Source organism: Sitophilus oryzae, unplaced genomic scaffold (assembly GCF_002938485.1).
Source record: "Sitophilus oryzae breed Bouriz unplaced genomic scaffold, Soryzae_2.0 scaffold_1576_pilon_pilon, whole genome shotgun sequence".
Taxonomy (NCBI): Eukaryota; Metazoa; Arthropoda; class Insecta; order Coleoptera; family Curculionidae; genus Sitophilus; species Sitophilus oryzae.
Window position 1 is genome coordinate 12,122,470 of NW_022146254.1, and position 25,117 is coordinate 12,147,586.

Sequence of the window (25,117 nt, forward strand, 5' to 3'; positions counted from 1 at the left end):
GTTGGATTGGTTTAATTATTTGGCGGGTTGGTTAGCGTGGTTATTTGGAGGGTGTTAATTCATTGGTTAGTTGGTTATTTGGTGGGGTTGGTTGATTTTTACTAATTTATATTTGTTTATTATATTTTTTATCAGTGTCGAGGTTAGTTGCGTTGGTTAAGTTGGTTATTTGGTGGGGTGGATAGCGTTGGTTAGACCTTACAAAAATTCTATATTTCATAAAGCCGACAAGTGCGTCACATCAACGACGTCATACCTATTAACGGCATTTTAGTAAGCTACCGTTTAACGGCAGTTTAAGTACAGCCTAATTTTTTAAAAAGAATTCTGTCTTTTATTCACAACTGGAAGAAAATCTACAAAATATTTTTGTTTGTAAAGACCATGCACTGCGTTGAATCCGAAAGAAAACAAGCTTATACAGGGTCTATGTATGGAAACGGTCGATTATTACGTTAAATATAGTAGGTACCGCAAACAGGTAACACAAAAGTTATAGGATTTTTAAATGTCTATTAGCGAGTAATAAATTTAAGTATACAGGGTGGGTTATAAAGCCGTGGAACATCAAAATTTCATTTTTTTAAATAGAACCCCCTGTATATTGTTGCATATTTCAAGTCTTCCTTCAATTCTAAGCAAAAATCGAAATACACATAATGTACCTCAAACCAACCGTTTCCGAGTTATTGACTTTTGAACATATCACTTAAAACAATTTGATTAAATTAATTTCGATATGTTCAGTTTCATTTAGCGATGCCGTTTAAAAATTACAGGAGAAACAACAGGTGCGTTTAAAAATTATGCCGACTAAAAATTACAGGTGAACGCGTAGGCTTATTGTTTAGAATTTTCTCCTTCGCAGTATCCAAACTATTTAAAACTGTAAGTCAGGGAATTCAAAGTATCTTGTTTTTCAAATTAATATTGTTTATAGAAAATATGCGGTAATTGTTTTGAGTAATTTAGTTTAGGGATGGGGCATTACGATTCTTTTTAGTGAATCGAATCACACGATTTAATTTCTCATATTGAATCGACTCCTACCTTTCATAAAAACAAGAATCGTAATTGGCACCACCGGCGATAATTTGGTCGGACAATTACTTTCTAGACTGACTGTAGTTTGACCAAATCTCAGCTAGAATAAATTACTAACTGTAGCTCAACCTAAGACGTTTATGGATGTAAAGCCCCAGATGGCGAGAATACATTAAAATACGCAACCAACCGTCCAATCAGATGTAAAAGGTACGTGCCCTATCGTTGGGTATTGTGCAATCACGTGATGCTTTTGTCGTATGACGGTTAAATCTTTGGTTAGAGTTTTTGTTGTTGTTTGTATATCGTTTTACGATGGTTTTACCCTTTTTTATCGAAGAGTTTTTACCTGTTTTTACATCATATTTTTCTATTTACATCAAATTTATATTTTGTAATTGCCTATCAGACAATACGTATTTAGAAAAATAATAAGAATTAGAATCGTGTTTTTTTTTAAATTCTGGATATTTATTGGAACCCTGTAACATTACTGCTTTTGATATAAAAAGTGCATTTTTGATTATTTACTTGGGTTAGGATATTAAAATATTGGTTGGATTGTACGACATAAATAGATCTAGGTATGATTATTTATATAAATATATATGTATGTATTTATAAAGCTTACTAACTGTTTTGCATTTTCAGTTTTTGATCAGACATTTGATTTTATTTGTGAAATGCCCACAAAAAAGCTTCCAATGATTCAACATCAGTGTGTTTGCTGCATAATGGGTCATTCCTGCTGAATTTTTAGATCATTTGAAGACTACACGGGAAAAACCAGATATGTTACATTTTCATAGAAATTGATAGCGACACAACTTTATAGGCAAGTGTTAGCATTATTCGAGGCACCATCAAAGAAAGCAATAATAATACGCTTAGTCCAGGACATATTACAGCTTAGTTATTTTGCCCTACAGGAGAAAAATCAGAGTAGTCCACTCGTAATTGCATTTTCTCGGCTCCAGTTAAAATGAACAAAGCTGGTTCTTCCTGTGGTCTTCATTTGCAATAACGTAAATAAATGTTTATACATATGTATGTGATGACTAAATTGGTGTTAAGGAAATAAAAGTTTTTCGGTATTAATATATACCTATATATATTTATTTATTTTGAAATAAATTACACTTTTAACAGTTTAATGGAATTTTTAAAGCCAGTTATAATATTTATAATTTAAAAACTTGAAATCATGTGAATGTAATCACCCATTAAACCACAGAGTAAAATTTACCCTTAGAATTACTTCTATTACAAGCAATTTCCATTGGTATACTTTTCCATGACAAGTAATCAACTTCCTAACATTTTTTAATTGATGTAATACTTCCTCATGATGCGAAAAGAAAATCTTTTCGTTAGCACACAAAGAACAAACGATATGTTGGCTTGCTTTCAGATTAGTTACTTTTCCATAGATATCCTCATGTCAATTCAAAGACGATGAACATGAAAATGATCATCACATGAAACATCACAAACTAAAAACCTAATAAACAAGTTTATATCCAATATAGAAATAAATTTAGTGTTCTTACCTATTATCGTCCAAATCCATGTTAATAGATAATTAATTTTTTGGATTTTTGTCTTTTATTTTTAAATATATTTTTCGAACTGCTGGTTTTAGTAATTATTAAATTAAACCAACTAAAAAGTCAAAAATAATAAATAATAAACAATCTGTGAAACAATCCTCAATTCTCTTGTCAATTGTCAATTTTCTCCAGGTACCGAACATCATCGATACCGCACGATCTACGACGATTACTTCTTTGATCTGATTGGACGGTTCAAGGACGGTTGGTTGCGTATTTTAATGTATCCTCAGATGGCGGGGCGTATTTCACGGTCTTTTACTACAGAAAAATATTTTTTGTTACTCTGAATTTTGAAGCGACCAATAAAAACAGAGAAAATAAAAATCGATAATTTTCGGACTGTGCCAATTGGTTACTGATCGACCAGATACTTTTTGTCTATTAGATATGCTATAAAAGCTGGTAATTATACAATTCGACCATTGTAAATACCCGACAAATTCCGCAAGGCCGACGAGGCCGATGCTTTTCACTGATAAGAAAAAAAAATGTTTGTTTAGATAATTTTCGAGATATTTTTTCTTTCTGAATGCACATTTTTAAAGTATTTTATATTCTTTGTCCGCTTGATCTGTTATACTGGTCGCACGTATCGAAGTTCTGTTTCTTCTAGTTTTAGAAAATGTTCTTATTTCTTTGTAGTGGTTGTAGTGTAAAATTAGATTAATTTTATTAAGTTTAATTATAATGTTTAGTGTAGAATACCACAGATAGTTTAGTAGTGTTTTTATAGTTTATTATTTTGTAGTTAAGTAGTAGGTGAAGGGATAATTTGGTTATTTTTTCTTTTTGTTTGATTAATTAGTAAGTTTGATAATTTTTTCAGTGTAGAATACAAGAAGTAGTTGTGTAGTGTTTTTATAAGATATTATATTAGTTTATTTTGTAGATGAGTAGTAGGTGAAGGTATTTGGGTATTTTTTCTTTTTATTTTTCTTCTAATTGTAGTAATTCTATTAAGTATTGTGCTGGATACACTACATATCTTCCTTCAACTTCGTTGAAAAGTGCATTATCATATAATTTTGGTTTTTTGGTAGTAGAATATACGAAAAAAAAATCTGATCAAATTTATTTTAAATTAAATTAATCGAGTCTTATTAATGAAATTAATCTAGTCAAATAATAATAATAGTTAGTTTCTAAATACTACACAGGGTGCGTTTGCTACGATGTTCTCCATGGGTATCTCGGAAACTACTGGAGACTGGAGATAGAGAGTCGGTTAAATGGGGAAAGAATTGCAGTTTTGTGGGGTCATAAATATGCGCCTTTCAGATTTTTCGGAGAAGTTCAAGGCTGACTAGATATTTCGAAAAAAACAAATTTTGGCTATTTTAAAACTTTTGTCTCTAATTCCATTATCATCTACCGTATAATCAAATAAAAACGGCGTCAACGATGTCTATGAAATGAAGATCGCTGTCATTTTATATGTAAAATTATATGGTAAATATCATCGATAGTCATTTCATAGCCATCGCTGACGCCGTTTTATTCGATCGTACGGTATTTTAGACAAAAAGTTTTCACATATAAGTTGTAGATAATCACATACCTAATGAGTTTGTGTTTTCTGTTTTTTTTTCCAAAGCCTGTCATTTTTGACATATATGACACAAGCGTTATGTTTTTTTAAATGGAAACCATAGTTGGCCATGACTTCATAAAAAGCGTCATTTTTAAGCTTTTCAGCGATATAGGTAGGTATAATATGTTTTTTTCGAAAAATTACAAGTTATAGCCAATTCTTTTCTTTCTTAGCTAATTTCCATACCAATAATACCATGCCAATTAGTTGGCATCAAGAATGTAAAAAGTTTTATGTTTTCAAAAAAAATATCGTAAAATTCGTAAAGCACTCAATTTAGAATAAAATAATCTAAGAATGAAATGATTCTTTTATAAACCTACATTAAATCAAATTAAAATAGGTATGTAACTTTTTTTAAATATTAATTAATAGCAATTAGCATTATCATAAATTATTATAAATAATGTACCAACATATCGAAATAATAATTTCTTTGTTAATACGGTTTAGAATTATTCTTAAAATAACAGGCAAAAATAATCCACAATTTACAATAAAATAAAAGTTTTGTTTAAATTTCTTAATCAGCTGATCACTATTAAAGTTCGCAGAAACCCGGGGCTATATTATTACATTACTCTGAGGAAAATAACGAAAATAATCGATATTTTTGACTCCGCCCCGAAAGGTTTACGATTTATCCTCCAGTTGGCAGCACATTTTGTCTAGTCGGTTGAACAATTTTAAGAATATATAAACAAGGCTATTTCTTTCTTCCAACACTAAGACAGGTACGCCACTGTCTCCCCTTATTTATATAATTTCAATTAATAACAAGATGGTGTTCTGTTTGGGCGCAAAATTTATAAATGGCCGAATAAGGTGTTTGTTTAGTGTCCGATATGACATATTAGGCGTGTTAATTTCATTGGTACGAGCCTTATTTTCGAGTAGAGAGAGACTTTTTTATTGAATTATGGTAAGGAATTTTGCTGGGGAGGGTTATGAATAATTATACCTGTGCCGGCATCTTAGCTGCACGACGTTAATAACGTATGGCGCGTCGTTGACATTGGTATGAAAAACATTTAAAAAACTTTAAAAATATGTTTATTTCAAAAAAATAATATTAACATATTACAGTGGTTTAAATTTTCACACTTTCTGAATTGGAATTTTCTGAATGCTTGAATTATATTTATCATTTATTCCCTATATTGCCGTTTTTGTTTCGAGTATTTTCTATATGTTTCAATATCCTTCTAAACTAGTCAAAAATAATTAGGCATCACTTTGATAAATTTCGTTTAAACAAAAAATATGTTTATTTAATTATTAAGTTACTTAATTTTTTTCCGTTAAGTTTTGTGCTCGGTTTTCTGATATTTTAATATTTATTCTGCTATAAGCTATAACAAATTAATTAATCGTTTAGCTGCCATACAAAATATTATTCACCTGAAGTTTTTTTCATATTGCACTTATCACGCTATTATACGACACAGTTTCATACGATTAATATATCCAGAAACTAGCAAAACTCGGAACAAAACCCGTAGCCGTAGCCCTGGCTCGATCGCCATGCCATTAAATTAATCGAAGCCGCAAATTAAATAGTGACGTCATTACGGATTTGTTCTGGTCATTATCGCGACCGCCGCAACCGTGAATGTATTTCAATTACGCCGACGTCGAACGAAAATCCCCGGAGACACTAAAATTGTTAGGGACTTTAAACGGATTGATGATGGGAACTTTCGATGCGGCAACCGTTTCTCCGTAGTACGCTAACTAAGCGGGTTTGTCTGTGAAAATGGGAATTTGTCGTTTTTATTTAGATTTTTTTGGTCAGAGCTTTGGTGTATAACAAAGACTTTTTGTACTTACAGAACATGGTTAATTATTATCAATGATTAATCATCATCAATGATTAAAACAATTGGTGGTACTTGGCTCAAAGCTCTCATATCATGGCTCAGGGCTCAAATTGTCAATCGAGGGCTGCAAAGCTAACGAAGTCTGTTAAAGTCCTTTTAGAAGTCAGATCAGAAGTCCTAATTCGAAGGTAATAATTCCAACTGCTAGCTGCAAGTGCACGGATTACATATACAGAGCCAAATTGGACCAAATTGGACGCTTTTAAAGGGAAACACCCTTTTCTATAGGAAATAGACAAAAACTAATATTGGTGTCTGGAACTCAATTTTCATCAAAAACATGCCAGTGAAAACCGCACGTCGATATCTGTTACCGTTACGGAGTTACGGTTAATGTGCATTTTTAACAAATCGCTGTAATTTTATGAAAACATTTCCAAAGCACTTTTTTACGTAGAATTTAATGGTTTAAGTATATTTTTTTTAAATTAATAATTTAAGAGTTATCAACAGAAAAAATGATTTTTTATTAGAGACACCCTGTATATTTTTAATTAACTGAAAGGGACTTAAGAAAAAGGGGAAAAGGGGGAAAGAAAATTACCTTTCCAAAAATATAGCACACTTGATATTTTGTTACAGTCCCCTTCGAATTACAGAATTTTTATAAGTTCGCCACTTTTAACTTGTGGGCTTTGGACCCCTTATTGATGAGCTGCCCCTAATGGAATTCGAAAACATATTTTTCCAGCAAGATGAGGTACCGCCTCATAACGCTGAAGTGATCAGCAAATTTTTGCGTCCAATTTAGAGAATAATTGAATAGGCCAAGTTGGCCGTCGAGACCGCCGGACTTAGCGCCAATGAATTTTTATCTTTGCAGAAGAATAAAGTTTCTTATTTTTAAATTGCCCGTATAATCTAGATAAGAATTAGAAGTTCTTAGCGGTTATGCGAGGATATCTTTCACCCCTACTGAGTTAATGAATTCCGCGAGAAATCTTCAAAAACAGTCTCGTCTGTCCATAACAGAAGACGGTCGACATGTCTGTCAACACCTGGAGCAAAATCTCATGTCTTGGTTTGCTATTTATTTTTATTGCTATTAGATATACTTTAAATATGTTGATGTTGTTAAATATAGTTTAAATTGTTATAAAATTCTGCATCTCTCATTGCTAATATTATTTTTCTTTGAATTGCTGTATAAGCAAAAGAATGCGTAAACATCTAGAAATAATAAGAAAAAAAACTCAAATTGGTCGAAATAATTTATCCTTATCATTTACTCTGATAAATGTTTAAATAAACTTTTCAAATTTCAATCCTTCATATTTTCTCAATGACTCTACCGATTTGCAAAAACGAGGCGGGGAACAATATAGAATAGAAAGCTCTTTTCATTGCGGTACCATTTGACCCCACTTCCCATTTGAAAAAAGGTTGGGGGATGACACCCCCGCTTAGAGGGTTAAAGATTTTGAAATCATTTTTGGGGCAAAAGTTGTCCCCCTCACAAACAAAATTGACGTGTTTTTGGATTTTTTGAAAAAAATACCCTGACCGTTATTCCTTGCGGAACGTTTTCGATGGGCCACCCTGTATACACGAAACTAAAGGAACCCCAGTAGAGACAGTCAAAAAATTAAAAACGATGAAAAAAACGAGTATTCTGTCCCAACAAACCACAAACCGTTGTGACAAGAAGGCCGGGAAAAAAGAATCAAAAACCAACTCGAAACAAAAGCCGCTTTATGAATTCGTTAGAATATATTACTTACGAGCCGGGTCCTTTTGACTTGCCCCCACACCGCGTGATGTTTTAATTAAAAAATCAATCTTACGTCACATGTGAATAATTAACGAGAAGAGGGAGCAGCTTCGGTGTCTCCCCGGTATCCGGCGATGTTGCAAGATTTATCAACTGTTTTACTAGTTCTCTCGACGTTAGACAGTTTGTACTCAATCAGTCAGATAGTAGATTGTATGGGGGGGAAGTTAACTACCGCAAACTTATAGATCTATTGTGTCTCCCTTTCTTGAATTATAACTCATCATACAGCCTCAGGGCTTTGCCAGCAATCCACTATCTGAGACTGTTTTACACAGGTTAGTTCTTCATCTCCGATATCAGTCATACCAACGTTATTGGTACGAATGGTTGTCGTCTCGGCGCACTCAGTGATAAGGTGTTTTGGCATTTCCTCATTTTCACCACAGAATCTGCATTCGCCGTTGTTTCTTAGTATCTTCTTCTTTTAGCGTTCTTTTTTAGACCCTACAATCTACTGAGGTGTTCATTGAGGAGATTGTTAAAAACCCCGTGACACGCCGAAGATTGTTCTTACTTAAATCAAGGAAAATCTTCGATTTTTCTGGGTTGTAAGTTCTAAGAAATTTATTAGAGACCGTTGGAGGATCCTCCTAGTCCTTTTATCCCAGCCACTGAAGGTATTTTTTATATTCACTTTTAGGTGCAAGTAACGTTCGTCATGTTCTTTTTCAACATTTTTCATGATTCCCTCCATTTTAATGGAAACGTACTCAAACGTGTGCCGAATTCGTTCGAAAGGCGTTTTATTTTGACAAGAAACCATAGACAAACAAATAAAAAGAGACTGACAAATCCCATGGTAAAGAGTGGGACCGCGTTCCCGTAGCGCAACTCAGAATAACAATTTTGAAACCAATTAGCAGGACCATGGCAGGACGTACGTCTTTATTGCTATCTTTCTTTATTATGTGTGCTTTATATGAAAAAGAAAGAGATAGGTATAAAACGTATCGTAAGACATTATCGCACATTCTGGCTGGCAGAAAATTTAAATTAGCCATTATTAGCTGTTATTAGTAGTATTCTTTCATTCTGAAACTGAAAATTTTCACTTAAACTGATTTATTCCCTATACCATGTAAAGGGAACGTGGTGTAGGGAATAAACCAATGTAAGTGAAAATTTGCAGTTTCTTTCAGAACGAAAGAATACTACTATTATAAGAGAAATTATAAAAAAAGCCAAAATTGTACTGTTTTATTAACATATTTATTTATACATAAAAATAAATAAACTTTTTTATAATATAATAACAAAAAATAACAGTGTTTATTCCACCCACCTACCAATGCAGTAGAACTGACTGTTGCAGGAAACGATCGGTCAATTTTTTTAAAGGGCATTAAAAATCTCATTTTCGAAAAAACTGCCTAATGGCAATAACAAAGTGAATATCCAAGCAAAGAAGACGACGAGAATCATGATCCTGAACCATTTTCGAGTTCAGTTTTAATCCTAAAACAAAAGTAAAATAGGTATATTAATAAAGTTTCTGGTTACTATAAACCAGCTATAAACTACCTACCCAAAAAATGAAAAAAATAATTGTATTAATTTGTTATGTTAAGAGAGATTCGAAATATTTTTGGCACTACTACTTCTACTTTTTTCTTAATAAGATGATAAATATAACTACTTACTTTTATTTTACCGGGTGTCTTTACCATATCTATCAGAGATAGATATATCTAGATAGACATATCTATCAGAGAAAGGGGGCACCAACATATAAAAAATAGATGATACTGGCTCCTGCAACAAATAAAATAACAAATAGTATAACCTAAAATTCTAAGTAACAAAATATAAATACCTATATGGAACAAAGGAATTTGTTCCCTATCCATATTCATAAGTCAATAAAATGGAGAGTTTAGAAAAAAAGGTAAATCACCAAAAGAAAAATTAACAAACATGACGAATTGTCATGATGTTGTCATCTTAGTTGTCATGATGACGAAAACGAAAGGCGATTGTTCTAATTTCTATTTAGAAATTACGTTTTATATGGCTGCTTCTTTCTCCCTTGTTATATTAGAATGAGATAGTAGGTCCAATAGACGCAATGCGCAGATCAACATAAATTGAACAAAATTTTGCGTTCTGACTTGCGCTACGGGAACGTTGTCCCTCTCTTTGCCATTGAATTTGCCAGTCTCTTTTTATTTGTTTGTCTATGCAAGAAACTGAACTCGATTGACAACAACCGTCAATTTATAAACAATAATAACCTGGCAACGAACAAAGTTCCTATACCAATACTGCGTTAATTCAAATATACCGGAAGATATATTAATGCAACATGTGTGTCTTTTTACAATGGGAAAAATATACTAAATTCAGTAAGAAACAAAATTATCTATGTGCCACGGGAATTACTTAGTAGTGCTGAAATGTAGTAGTGCAACTCTATGTTAATTTCTTTCCATGAAGTCGTATCAAAGTAATAATTCTTAATGAAATACTCAAGCTTTTTTTAAGAAATGAACGGCAACATTACAAAGGAATGTACATTTCTTATACCTATTTATAATTTAGTAGAAATTAACACCTTGTACAACACAGTCATTCTTCTTGTGCGTATCTTCAAAACGTGGCAACCATAAGTACTGGAACTACCTACATACGGCCTCAACCTAGACCGTTGGAGGATTCCCACTCCAGGTTACGGATGGAGTCTTTGCGGCTAGGTCCTTGAGTTCCGCTTTAAGTTTGTTTCTACTTTGGAAGCAGAACGGTTCTGGCCCATTTAGTGAAGGGTTCGCTCCTTTTTCTAGCTAGATCTTTTGCTTTTACTACCACCCACAGTAGGAAAACTTTATTTTCTTTGCCTAATTTGTTTACCTTCTTTATGCATCCTTTGTCCAACTTCGAATTGATGGATAATAAGATGATCGCTTTTAATGCTGCGTGACTATCGCATAAGATGGTTATTTCTACCTACAATCTATAACCAGTCAGATCAACCTTTAATCCGTATTGAACGCTTTCTTCAAAAGTCATAACCACACTTGACTAGAGATAACGATTTGGAAAAGAATCTGTCGTTCTCCAAACTGGTTTTGTTTGAAACTTGTTTGGAACAGGTGTAGTTCATATGCTATTCTGTTCCAGTTTCAGCTGTTGCGACCTAAATTAGAAGTTAATGGTGACGAGTGAAAGAAGTACTGGTTTGGCTATCTTATATGTGAGGCAACATACTATGCTACGAAGTTTTTTGGTCCTCTAAATTCTACCAAAGTTGTCATATTTTCAACGAGTGAAATTTAGCACAGGATAAGCAGCGCCTCAAGTGCATTCTGCAAATTATAAGACAGGGTTTTCTACAATCATGACTTGAGCACAAAAATGAAACTTGCAGTGTACTGAGCAATAATAGTCCCCATCATGTTATATGGAAGTGAAACCTAGGTGCCGTAGCGCCGACACATGAACCCATTATACAAGTTGCATAAAAGACACCTTAGACAACTCTTAAAAACCAAATGGTTCCACCATGTTTCAAACACATCGGTCCTTGAAAAAGTTAACTGCGAGAGTATTGAAGTCATGATTACAAAATCCCGCTTAAGATGAGCTGGTCACGTATGCAAGAAACCCGCATACCAAAATCTCTGCTTTACGGTGAGCTTGTAGAAGGTAAGAGGAGGCCAGGTGGACATCTCAAAAAGTAAAAGGATATTTTACACGAAAATTTAAAGGGGATTAACATGCAGAATGAGTGGGAAGAAGAAGCTCACAATAGAATGCAATGGAGAAGAATTGAAAACTCAGTTAACAGCGACAACCAAACAGTAAAGATGCAACAAAGAACAACATGACATTTTTGAATTTCCGGAATGCGGAAGAGAGATAACATCACGTATCGAGCTTTTCAGTCACAGAAAAGGTCATGAAAGAAAACGCCTTGCGTGACCATCTTCTGATGCGTGTCAAATACTCGTCAAGACATTATGTTTTTTAACTGAAAATTAAAAATAAATGAAAGTAAGTAAATGGTAAATATAAATATTCGTTATACCACCATTTTCCACTGTCTCACTCCATTTTTTCCTTGTACCATCTTTTCACTTATTTATAGCTGTAAATCGATCGTTTCTTTAAATCTCAAGAACAACTACTCACGTTGGCAACACGGCCATACCCATCCATTCCACACGACCGGTCTCGAAGAAAAGGGAATTTTAATAGACGTCAACGTTGAACACGAGAGGCATGTTGTGACGTGAGCCACACGCACACACAGACACACAAGTTACCGGCATGCGATGCGTACAGAACGACGCCGATGCCACATTGTCGCACTGGGAAATGATGGGTTGGTATTTAATTGGGAGAAAGTGCCACAAAGATACGGGAAAAGGGAAGACTGGCAGGGGGATGTAGTTAAGGGAGGCGAAATGAATTCGAAATAGATTATTCGGGGGGAACAAAGGGTGACGTGAAGCGATTGGGAAATGAGCGTTGCGTTTGGGAAGGGTTGTGTGGATATGTGTAAGAGATTGTAGCAATTATTACTTGGATTAAAGTGATGCGGAATAGATATGCTCTACTCAGGAGCAGTTCAGTTTCAAAGAACTAATTCGTTTAAAATGATTCGGGAAAATATTATCTGAAATTCATTTGCACATCGTCATAGCATCACAGATACACTATGATCAAAAGACTAGGTATATGTTGCCACTAAAACAGAAATATTTAATAAAAAATCGGTAATAAAACTTTTAAGTTAAAGGGTTTTATCTTATGTGCACTGAAAACTAGAAAATAATAATAACAATTAGGTATTTTGAACTTCTAGTTCAGAAATATTTTAGTACTAGGCAGAATAGCTTTTAGGCATATTAGACTAAAATAAAAACGTGTGGCCCCTCCGAAATCCTACCTATGGCAAAGCATATCTTTATACTTTGGTAGATCATGAGCTCGGCGTTCGCTGGTGAAGCCGCCACGGCTGGTTATTGATTGTCAAAATCTCCAGTTACGATTATAGTAAGTCGATGCAATCCACACTTAGTATAGAAGAAAGTATTACAGCAATAGTTAATGGGCCCCACGTTTTTATTTTAGTCTAATATGCCTAAAAGCTATTCTGCCTAGTACTAAAATATTTTTGAACTAGAAGTTCAAAATACCTAATTGTTATTATTATTTTCTAGTTTTCAGTGCACATAAGATAAAACCGTTTAACTTAAAAGTTTTTTTGCCGATTTTTTATTTTCTAGTTTTTAGTATTTTTATTTATTGTTTCCAAGTTGTTCCCACGAGTAATGGACATTTTAACGGTCGACCCCCCCAGAGGTCCAGTAGAAGGGCAAGGCTATAATATACAACAAGAGGCGCCCAATCTTGAGGGGAAAACGCTTGCGACATTACATTTTTAGCCACCCTAATGCCATACAGTCCTCAACACGTTTTAACCTATTACCTTAACTTGGGTGGTAAAGCTACCGCTAACTACGTAGGTACATCTAATCACCTATTTTTTTTATCTGTCCTTCTAACGTCACACAATCTTGGACACAACTGTTCTGGACACGACTACTCATGCCTTCACCTAATACGCCATTTTGTAACGACGTCCACCTTGGATTTTAAATTTTGTCATAATCACAGTATTCTACTAGTGTAGCCCTTTCATTTGATAGGATACATTAAAATACGCAACCAACCGTCCAATCAGATGAAAGAGGTACGTACCCTATCGTTGGGTATTGTGCAATCACGTGATGCTCATGTCGTATGACGGTTAAATCTTTGGTTAGAATTTTTGTTGTTGTTTTTACCTGTTTTTACAGTTTTTACTTTATTTTTCTATTTACATCAGATTTATATTTTGTAATTGCCTATCAGACAATACGTATTTAGAAAAATAATAAGAATTAGGATCGTGTTTTTTTTTAAATCCTGGATATTAATTGGAACCCTTGATAACATTACTGCTTTTGATATAAAAAGTGCATTTTTGATTATTTACTTGGGCTAGGATATTAAAATATCGGTTGGATTGTACGACATAAATAGATGTAGGTATGATTATTTATATATATGTATGTATTTATAAAGCTTACTATCTGATTTGCATTTTCAGTTTTTGATCAGATATTTCATTTTATTTGTGAAATGCCCACAAAAAAGCTTCCAATGATTCAACATCAGTGTGTTTGCTGCATAATGGATCATTCCTGCTGAATTTTTAGATCATTTGAAGACTACACGGAAAAAACCAGATAATATGTTACATTTTCATAGAAATTGATAGCGAGACAATTTTATAGGCAAGTGTTGCATTATTCGAGGCACCATCAAAGAAAGCAATAATAATATGCTTAGTCCCAGAGATATTACAGCTTAGTTATTTTGCCCTACAGGAGAAAAACCAGAGTAGTTCACTCGTAATTGCATTTTCTCGGCTCCAGTTAAAATGAACAAAGCTGGTTTTTCCTGTGGTCTTCATTTGAAATAACGTAAATAAATGTTTATACATATGTATGTGATGATTAAATTGGTGTTAAGGAATAAAAATGTTTTTCGATATTAATATATACCTATATATGTATATTTATTTTGAAATAAATTACACTTTTAACAGTTTAATGGAGTTTTTAAAGCCAGTTATAATATTTATATTTTAAAAACTTGAAATCATGTGGATGTAATCACGCATTAAACCACAGACTAACTTATATAAGTCAAAAAGTAGATTTTAGTGTTAACTTTATATAACTTGTAAGTAAAATAATAAATAAAACAAATATGAAAAAACCAACAATTCTAATGTATATATTAAAATACAGTACAATAATAGGTATCTGATACCCTCACTTAACGTAGAATAATATTCTACCCAACTCAATACTATGTCCAACATGAGTTTCAAATATATCGGGCCCTAATCGTTCCTGAAAATAATATTTTTTTACATTGTTATACCATATTCTAAACTATTTAATATTTCAGTCACTTAAAAAGTTAATTTGTATTGAATAATTGTCTACCATTAAAGCAAATTTGGACTAGTATTTTTAATGGGCATATTCTGTGTATGGATATAGGTACTTCCTCCAGATTTTGGGTTCAACCAATTTATTCTTAAAACCTGAAACATCTACGTATAAAAAATAGACAGGTTACTAATTATAATAAAATTTACCCTTAGAATTATACTTCTTTAACAAATAATTTCCATTGGTATACTTTTCCATGACAAGTAATCAACTTCCTAACATTTTTTAATTGATGTAATACTTCCTCATGATGCGAAAAGAAAATCTTTTCTTTAGCACACAAAGGACAAACGATATGTTGGCTTACTTTCAGATTAGTTACTTTTCCATAGATATCCTCATGTCAATTCAAAGACGATGAACATGAAAATGATCATCACATGAAACATCACAAACTAAAAACCTAATAAACAAGTTTATATCGAATATAGAAATAAATTTAGTGTTCTTACCTATTGTCGTCCAAATCCACGTTAATAGATAATTAATTTTTTGAATTTTTATCTTTTATTTTTAAATATATCTTTCGAACTACTGGTTTTAGTAATTATTAAATTAAACGAACTCTGTGAAACGAACTAAAAAGTCAAAAATAATAAACAATTCTCTTGTCAATTGTCAATTTTCTCCAGGCACCGAACATTATCGATAACGCACGATCTACGGCGATTACTCCTTTGATCTGATTGGACGGTTCAATGACGGTTGGTTGCGTATTTTAATGTATCCTTCATTTGATACCCATATTGAGGGGGTTGTGGAAAAATATGAAATCCGCCATTTTGTACCGGCGGCCATCTTAGATTTACAATGTTATTGATATTACTATATTGTATTGTCATCGGAACTAAAGATGTGTACCAAATTTCAGATCAATCTGACAACAGGAAGGTACTTAAATTTCAATTTCTAATTTTGACCCAAATAAATAAATACCATACGGGTCGAGCTAAATAAAACCGTTTAAAAATGTTTAAGTTTCTTTTTGTCTTTTTTTTACTAACGTATATGACATAAATTAGGATTGATTGTCGTATTCAACTGTTTTTGGTCACTTCCTGTTTCACCGGAAATGACTACAAATTATGATTTTTAAATGGCACAACCACATGTCAACTTTTGACATTTTTGCTTAAAAAATCGTATTTTATATTTCAATCTAGAGCACCATCTAAAGTTGTCATGGCAATTTTTGATTTTTAAATGACACCCTCGGTATATTTTTACTTTATTCGATAGAAAATGACACTTTGAATAGAATGCCTTTGATATTTTCGCTTACAAAAAAATCGTATTTTAAATTTCAATCTAGAGATTCATGGCTGTGTTAAAAACACTAATTTTTAATCAAGGAGCCTTGGAAAAATAAATTTGATCATCTAATGTTTTTCGTGTCTTGTCATAGCCGGTTAAAAGATAGCTAAATCTTATTTTTAATCCTATCTCAATTTTTTCAAATGGAACAAGGAGGGCTCATTAGCATATTTGGGAAAAGCATTTTTTACGAATAATTTGGTATTTGGTACTTCTAGTCAAATTTTCATTATGAACCGCAATATAGGATATGTCGTTCTATTCAAAGTGTCATTTTCTATGAAATAAAGTAAAAAAAATACAGAGACCTGAATACAATTTCCTGTATCACAATGTACCGTTTGTGTCCAGGAAGGGTTCATAGTTTCATAGATGTCGAATTTCGAAAGAAATCAGAACATGTATATTATTTCGTATATTTTTCATTTTATTGATTTTATGGAAAACACTGTTCATTAAAATGTTGTATCCTATGTTATAGGGCTTGTTTCTCTCTACAATTTCCTGTATCACAATGTACCGTTTGTGTCCAGGAAGGGTTCATAGTTTCATAGATGTCGAATTTCGAAAGAAATCATGTATATTATTTCGTATATTTTTCATTTTATTGATTTTATGGAAAGCACTGTTCAAGACGATTTAAAAATCAAAAGTTGTCGTTATTTCCGGCGAAACAAGAAGTGACCAAAAACAATTGAATACGTCAATCAATCCTAATTTATGTCATATACTAAATCTCATTTTTTTATTTAAAAAAAGTAAAAAAGTAATATTCTGTAATCTTGAAATACGTGTATGAATAAGATCCATAAATACCGTATAACGCAAAAAGTTCTTTGCTGAAAGGAAAAACATCCCTGTTAGGACTAACTTTCATTCCGCTTTCCTTCGCAGGACCTTCGAGTATTTGCTTTCATATTTACTTTTGTCCCTTGCCTCCTTGCGAGCAAATTGCAAAAGATACCCATCCATATTCAAAACTCAATTTTAGAATAACCGACAGGGCCGTAATACATATAATTTTTATGACATATCAGAAAATAAACTTTCAATTTTTAAAATGGCTTCTTTTCAATTATAAATATATTTTTAATTATTACAATTAATATATTGACATGCACTTGCAGTTTGCGATTGGACTTATCAGGATCGGATTGAGATTTCTCATTGCACAAAAAATTTAAAAGTGATTAACATAGAATATTTAAAGACAGCTAATTTTTGTAGATGATATTTTTAGGAATCTTTTATTTTGCAACTTTGGAGTGATAATTTTATAGCCCAAAAAGAGTCTTTTTGGGACGTGGTCTCGTGACAATATTTTTCTGATGTGCACCCTCAAAATATCGAAACACGTGCCGCTACTTTTTCCAGGTTTTGTCCAAATTAATGATATTTTCCTCAAAGTTGAATTTAGTTGAAGGTTCGGGTTCCTTCTTCTTCATACTCTATATTGAGCAGATTGCCTGTTCGTTCTTCGGAGCATGCCTATATTTTTAATCGATGGAAAGATTATCACTTTATCCATATCTCTTCTTCCCAGTTATCCCATGCTATCCTTACTATTCTTCCTTCGTCCATTTGGCTTATGTGTTCGTTCCATTCTCAATTTCTGCTTAATATCCGTTCATTAATGTTCTCCACCTTGCATGTTCGCGTTATATTGTCACTTTGTTCTCTATCTCAAACGCTCTACAAGTGATTTTACAAGTCGTACATTTTACAAGAGAGTTTTGTATATTCTTGACTTGACCTCGATTCCTATGTGGATGTTTCTCCACATGTTGTCTTTCAGACAACCAGCCACCCTAATTGCTTTTGCTGTTTGCTGTCTTACCTCAGTTTCGATATCATCATAACCGGAAGGTTCTATACCGAGATATTTAAATTTCATTTCTTGATTAATTATTTTGTTGTCCATAACAATCTTGCTTCTGATACGTATTTTTGATGTTATCAATCTCATTGTTTTGAAGGCAGATATTATCCTATTTAGAGATGTTGCCACAGTATACAGGGTTGTTCACCACATACGACACGGAGTATTGTAGCTAAATGATTAGATTTACACAAATTGTAAGTTTTGGGTTCGTTGAAGAACTATTAGAGCTACAATTTAAAAATATTTTTACAAGATACAGAGTGTCCCAAATAAATAAAAAATATCAAAGTTGTATTTTTTTAAATGGAACACCCTGTATATTATTACATTTTTAGTTTCTACGATTAAAATAAAGGTAAATTTGATTAAGGTTTATTATACTTAAACCTTACCGTTTTTGAAATATTTTCAGTTTTGTGAAATTGCAGTAAAAATTTTAAAGCTTCATTTCTCCAAGGGTATCATTGTTTTTAATACTAAATATTTAATGAAGTTTATTTATTGATCAGTTATTGTGTTGCAATAATAAAAATAATACTACCTTATACAGAGTGTCTAAAAATTTATTTTAAATAATTATTAGCTTCAAACGGCAATAACTTCTTTAATTTAAATGGAACACCCTGTATATTTTACGAGAATCAGATGCACAATTTAATTGTCTATCAAATTATATTATACCATTTTTTACCTATCTCTTTAAGTTTCCGTAGAAACTGCATTTTCTTGTAATTTAGAACTTATATATCAATATACCCATGGACTATTGACATTTTAGATTATTTTTAAAGATGTACCAAATTTTTAAAGAGTACAGATACTAATATTGTCGATATAATTCGTTTATTTTATTAAAAAATAAAAAAAACTGTTTAAATATTTGTTAAAGAGGATCAATTAATATGATTCCAGTATTCAAACTACATTAACTGACTGTTTGCGTTGATTAATAATAATAATTGCTCCAAATACTAAAAAACTGAATTTTGTATGGGCATTAGACAGTGTGATAAAAAGTAACACCTTAAAAATGATATTTCATTTTTTAATAAATGCTTATTTATAACAACAGAGACTTTAATTTGATAACTTATTATTATAGTGATTTCTGACTCCAATCCACATTTATTTATAATAATTTATTAACGAACACAATTAAGTATGTAATTAATTAGTATATGGGCGGAAATAATGGTGTTATATTTAATTAATGGTATACTCTTTGATAAAGATTTAAATAGTTTTCTTTTTGCATACAAATGGGCTAGTAATATTATCGTTTTGCTAAAAACGATAATATTACTAGTCTGTACATTTTGTACATTTGCTGCTTTAAAAACAATCTAAAATGTCAATATTCCATGGATATATTGATAAATGAAGTCTAAATTATAAGAAAATGCATTTTCTACGAAAACTTGAAGGGATAGATAAAAAATGGCATAATACAATTTGATAGACAATTTAATTGTGCATCTGATTCTCCTAAAATATACAGGGCATTCCGTTTAAATTAAAGAAGTTATTGCCGTTTGAAGCTAATAATTATTTAAAATAAATTTTTAGACACTCTGTATAAGGTAGTATTATTTTTATTATTGCAACACAATAACTGATCAATAAATAAACTTCATTAAATATTTAGTATTAAAAACAATGATACCCTTGGAGAAATGAAGCTTTAAAATTTTTACTGCAATTTCACAAAACTGAAAATATTTCAAAAACGGTAAGGTTTAAGTATAATAAACCTTAATCAAATTTACCTTTATTTTAATCGTAGAAACTAAAAATGTAATAATATACAGGGTGTTCCGTTTAAAAAAATACAACTTTGATATTTTTTATTTATTTGGGACACTCTGTATCTTGTAAAAATATGTTTAAATTGTAGCTCTAATAGTCCTTCAACGAACCCAAAACTTACAATTTGTAAAAATCTAGTCGTTTAGTTCCAATACTCCGTGTCGTATGTGGTGAACAACCCTGTATAGGGATATGAATTTCTTTGGAGGTGGTACTCATTTTTTGGCGATTAGGATAGCGTTGTCGGGAGAACACCGAATTAAACAGCGCACTTGTTTTATTATTTCATCCATGAAAATATTAAAAGAAGTAAGCTTAATGAATCTCCCTGCTGTAGTTTTTTTTTCTACAAGATTGGGTTTGTACTAAATAAACAGAAGTAGACTCAATATCAATAAATCGAGAGACATAGTAAAAGTCAAACAGCACGCGTAGCCTGTTAACCATTTTCGTGTATAGATACATCTTAAAAATTATTTTTATAAATCGTGTCTTGCTTAGTCCGATTCTGGCTTCCATCCCCCGTATAAGTCGCACCCCATTATCGCATTGGAAAATTTAAGGGTTCGGTTCCGGCTCTAGAGGGTACTCGACCCTAACAAACGACGATCTAAACTCGTCGTGCGCTCGTCATCGCCGGTACTTCACAGTTAAATTTCCACTTTTCCGACTCCTGTGTATTTCCTTTCCTCGGGGCTGACATGGCGCCGTCGTATGCAAAAGAAAACTTGTCTGTCTCCCTTCTGTCTGACGTTTGATTTTGAGCCAACTCTCCCTTGTTGGTGTATTATTATTCACCCCTGAGTCGAGGAGAGGCTATTAAAAGAATATTGCTTGATTTCATTCTATTTTTAGATCGTTTTGTTATTTTGTTACAACTATAAACAACAACAGGCGTAATATTTTAAATATCATTTAAAAATTTAGGATTTCCTTCTTTTGATTGGTCTACAGCAGTGATTGCCAAAGTGGTCGAAGTGGTCTCAGAGGACCACGGCACGATGCTAATTTTTATTGTTATTAGCCGACCATACCAATAGGTATGGTAGGCTATTAAGATCGGCAAAAAAAAAGTTTTTTTAATTTCACTCAAAATGAGTTATTTGGGTCATAAATGACCTAAATACAAAATATTTTCATGGTGTCTGTCTGTCTGTCTGTCTGTCTGTCTGTCTGTATGTCCGTCTGCCGTCTGTAACACGATAACTCAAAAACCGCTAAACCGATTTTAACCAAATTTGGCACAAAAATACTGTGATACCCGAGAATCTGGCTAATAGTTTTTGGTGGGGGTGGGGGGTTGGTAAAGGGGTATGGGAGGGGGTTAAAAGGAGGATGGAGGGGGTTAAAAATTAAAAAAAATCGTCACTCCAAAATTACAGTAGCTAGCGAAACGCGGTTTTCAAATTAAGATTAGGAATAATATTTGCATCAAAATCAGTCAAAGTCGCAGTTTTCGAGATATTAACATATTTTAGTATAGGTGGTTATACATGCCTCCCGGCGCCAATTTTTATATCTAATCTTCACATTTTTTGACGAGCTTTGGGAATATGATAGAAATGTGGTAGAAAAGATGGCACGATTTAAAAAATCTAAGACAATTTTTTTTTATTGGTTTACCTTAAATGCTCCTGTTTAGAGCTGTGCCGATACTACCTTTCAGATACCGATACCGATACTTTCGATACCTATAGAAAATCCGATACCGATACTGTATCTGAAATTCAGATAAAAGGTTTTTTTAATTAACTTTTATTGAAAATCAAAACTCGTTACATAAGATTTAGCTATAAAGCTGGATTTATAAACTCGGAAGTTGGCGTTCATTTGAGGTTCAGTTGCAGTTTGGTTTGGTTTGGCCTCCCGGCGCCAATTTTTATATCTAATCTTCACATTTTTTGACGAGCTTTGGGAATATGATAGAAATGTGGTAGAAAAGATGGCACGATTTAAAAAATCTAAGACAAATTTTTTTTATTGGTTTACCTTAAATGCTCCTGTTTAGAGCTGTGCCGATACTACCTTTCAGATACCGATACCGATACTTTCGATACCTATATAAAATCCGATACCGATACTGTATCTGAAATTCAGATAAAAGGTTTTTTTAATTAACTTTTATTGAAAATCAAAACTCGTTACATAAGATTTAGCTATAAAGCTGGATTTATAAACTCGGAAGTTGGCGTTCAGTTGAGGTTCAGTTGCAGTTTGGTTTGGTTTGGCCTCCCGGCGCCAATTTTTATATCTAATCTTCACATTTTTTGACGAGCTTTGGGAATATGATAGAAATGTGGTAGAAAAGATGGCACGATTTAAAAAATCTAAGACAAATTTTTTTTATTGGTTTACCTTAAATGCTCCTGTTTAGAGCTGTGCCGATACTACCTTTCAGATACCGATACCGATACTTTCGATACCTATATAAAATCCGATACCGATACTGTATCTGAAATTCAGATGAAAAGTTTTTTTAATTAACTTTTATTGAAAATCAAAACTCGTTACATAAGATTTAGCTATAAAGCTGGATTTATAAACTCGGAAGTTGGCGTTCAGTTGAGGTTCAGTTGCAGTTGGATGTTCACGGCAGTTGAGGTTCAACATTTTTTGCATTTATAAACTGTTAGTTTCGGTTGTAGGTTAGGTTTGGAATTGTGAAAATTTTAGGGCTGTGCCGATACTACCTTTCAGATACCGATACCGATACTTTCGATACTTATATAAAATCCGATACCGATACTGTATCTGAAATTCAGATAAAAGGTTTTTTTAATTAACTTTTATTGAAAATCAAAACTCGTTACATAAGATTTAGCTATAAAGCTGGATTTATAAACTCGGAAGTTGGCGTTCAGTTGAGGTTCAGTTGCAGTTTGGTTTGGTTTGGCCTCCCGGCGCCAATTTTTATATCTAATCTTCACATTTTTTGACGAGCTTTGGGAATATGATAGAAATGTGGTAGAAAAGATGGCACGATTTAAAAAATCTAAGACAAATTTTTTTTATTGGTTTACCTTAAATGCTCCTGTTTAGAGCTGTGCCGATACTACCTTTCAGATACCGATACCGATACTTTCGATACCTATATAAAATCCGATACCGATACTGTATCTGAAATTCAGATGAAAAGTTTTTTTAATTAACTTTTATTGAAAATCAAAACTCGTTACATAAGATTTAGCTATAAAGCTGGATTTATAAACTCGGAAGTTGGCGTTCAGTTGAGGTTCAGTTGCAGTTGGATGTTCGCGGCAGTTGAGGTTCAATATTTTTTGCATTTATCAACTGTTAGTTTCGGTTGTAGGTTAGGTTTGGAATTGTGAAAATTTTAGGGCTGTGCCGATACTACCTTTCAGATACCGATACCGATACTTTCGATACCTATAGAAAATCCGATACCGATACTGTATCTGAAATTCAGATAAAAGGTTTTTTTACTTAACTTTTATTGAAAATCAAAACTCGTTACATAAGATTTAGCTATAAAGCTGGATTTATAAACTCGGAAGTTGGCGTTCAGTTGAGGTTCAGTTGCAGTTGGATGTTCGCGGCAGTTGAGGTTCAATATTTTTTGCATTTATAAACTGTCAGTTTCGGTTGTAGGTTAGGTTTGGAATTGTGAAAATTTCCAACGTTTTTCTTTCGATTTAAAAATACTTTTGGTATTTGTCAAAGTTCAAACACAGTAATCCACGATTACGCATAATATAAACATTACATTAACAGAAACTATGAAACAACAATAAGGGTAACTTTCCAATGCATCGGCGTACTGTGCTTCACGTGATCGACAGGCGCTTATTCATTGGCTGTCGCCGAACGTCGCGTCGCCAGCGGTCGCCAACTGCCCGCAACTGCTGACATAAACAGTGGCCATCTTTGAACGAACTGCCAACTTTGCGACCAACTGACTTTATAAATGCGCGCGTTCATTTCATAGCGTTTGAACATTTTGAACGGCAACTGAACCTCAACTGAACCTCAACTCCCGAGTTTATAAATCCAGCTTAACAGCTAACAACTTTGTAAAACTTGGAAATTAAGTTGGTTATAATAATGGTTTTAAAATTCGGAAACTCTCTATTTATTTATCTAGTAATGCTAAAACACTCTATTTTAAAGTCGATTAGAGAAAATAGTATGATTCATTGGCAAGTAATGTAAACATTTACGATCCGGTAGAATTGTGATGTAAGAGGAGGCTTAGCTTGCCTACGGCGGTTCAGTAGTAGACTGGCCAGCCGGCTGTTGTGTTGTGTTTTGTCATAGAGCTGATATTTGGGGTTGAGAGTCTTTTGACTATAAAAGTTGCAAGTACTGTAAGGCAACGGGTCGTTTGACCGGAAGAAAACCTCTGGTGACGTCTTTCCTTCGAGGTTGGTCTTGAGAGTTTGAGGTCTCCCTTGTCTTCTCGATTGACACGATGCGGCGTTGGGGTAGAGAGACTAGTGAGGTACCCCAATTAGCTTGTTCGATTGGGATGCGAATCTGTTTAGCGGCAGAATTGCGTCCGGGGAAGCCCCTATACTATTTCAGGTGACACTGGCTAGTTGTTGAAGATTATTAACCAATAGATCCGAATGATATTTGAATTAGATGGAAAATATGGAATGGGATATATTGAATAGAATATATCAGTGGCTAGGGGGCGGAGTACCCCCGGGCGAGTCTTACTATTTAACTATCAATTTTATCCAGATCAGTAAATGTTTGTTTTGTTATTTTCATGTACAATGAGAGAGTGCTTGCCAATGACCAACTAAATGGATATTTGAGGTGAATTTGCATTGTGAGACCCGGTTGAGTAAGGCCCAGAAATAAGCGATTTTACAACTTCAAAAAAATAAGTTTATCTCAACCTAAGAGGTAAAAATTTTTCTTTAAAAATATTAATCTCTGGACAAATTCTGATGTTAGTGAAGTTCTTCTCAAAAAAGTATCTGACAGATACTTTGGTATCTGAAGTACTAGGTATCGGCGAGTATCGGAAAATAGTCAATATCGGCCGATACCCGATACTGAGTATCGGTATCGGCACAGCCCTACTCCTGTTTAATCAAAAACGCTCTTGATATACACTCAGATGCAAAAAAAACGCAACGGAGAAATTTTTCGTCAAATTTAAAGCGTTATATTTTTGTTATTTTGAGCCCTATATTAATAAATTTCAGCAAGTTGTATATAATTATGTCAACTTTAA

General features: G+C 33.0%; 2 long non-coding RNA genes across 2 annotated transcripts; one reads left to right on the plus strand and one right to left on the minus strand.

Moving 5' to 3' along the window:
- The first annotated feature begins 1,537 nt into the window (after positions 1-1,537).
- On the plus strand, positions 1,538-1,824 carry LOC115879432. Its single transcript, XR_004049713.1, has 2 exons — positions 1,538-1,628; positions 1,696-1,824. It is a non-coding gene; the product is annotated as an uncharacterized LOC115879432 (long non-coding RNA).
- Positions 1,825-14,661: 12,837 nt separating this feature from the next.
- On the minus strand, positions 14,662-15,446 carry LOC115879397. Its single transcript, XR_004049707.1, has 3 exons — positions 15,362-15,446; positions 15,056-15,312; positions 14,662-15,001 (listed from the first exon to the last, which is right to left on the minus strand). It is a non-coding gene; the product is annotated as an uncharacterized LOC115879397 (long non-coding RNA).
- Between the last annotated feature and the right edge of the window lie 9,671 nt (positions 15,447-25,117).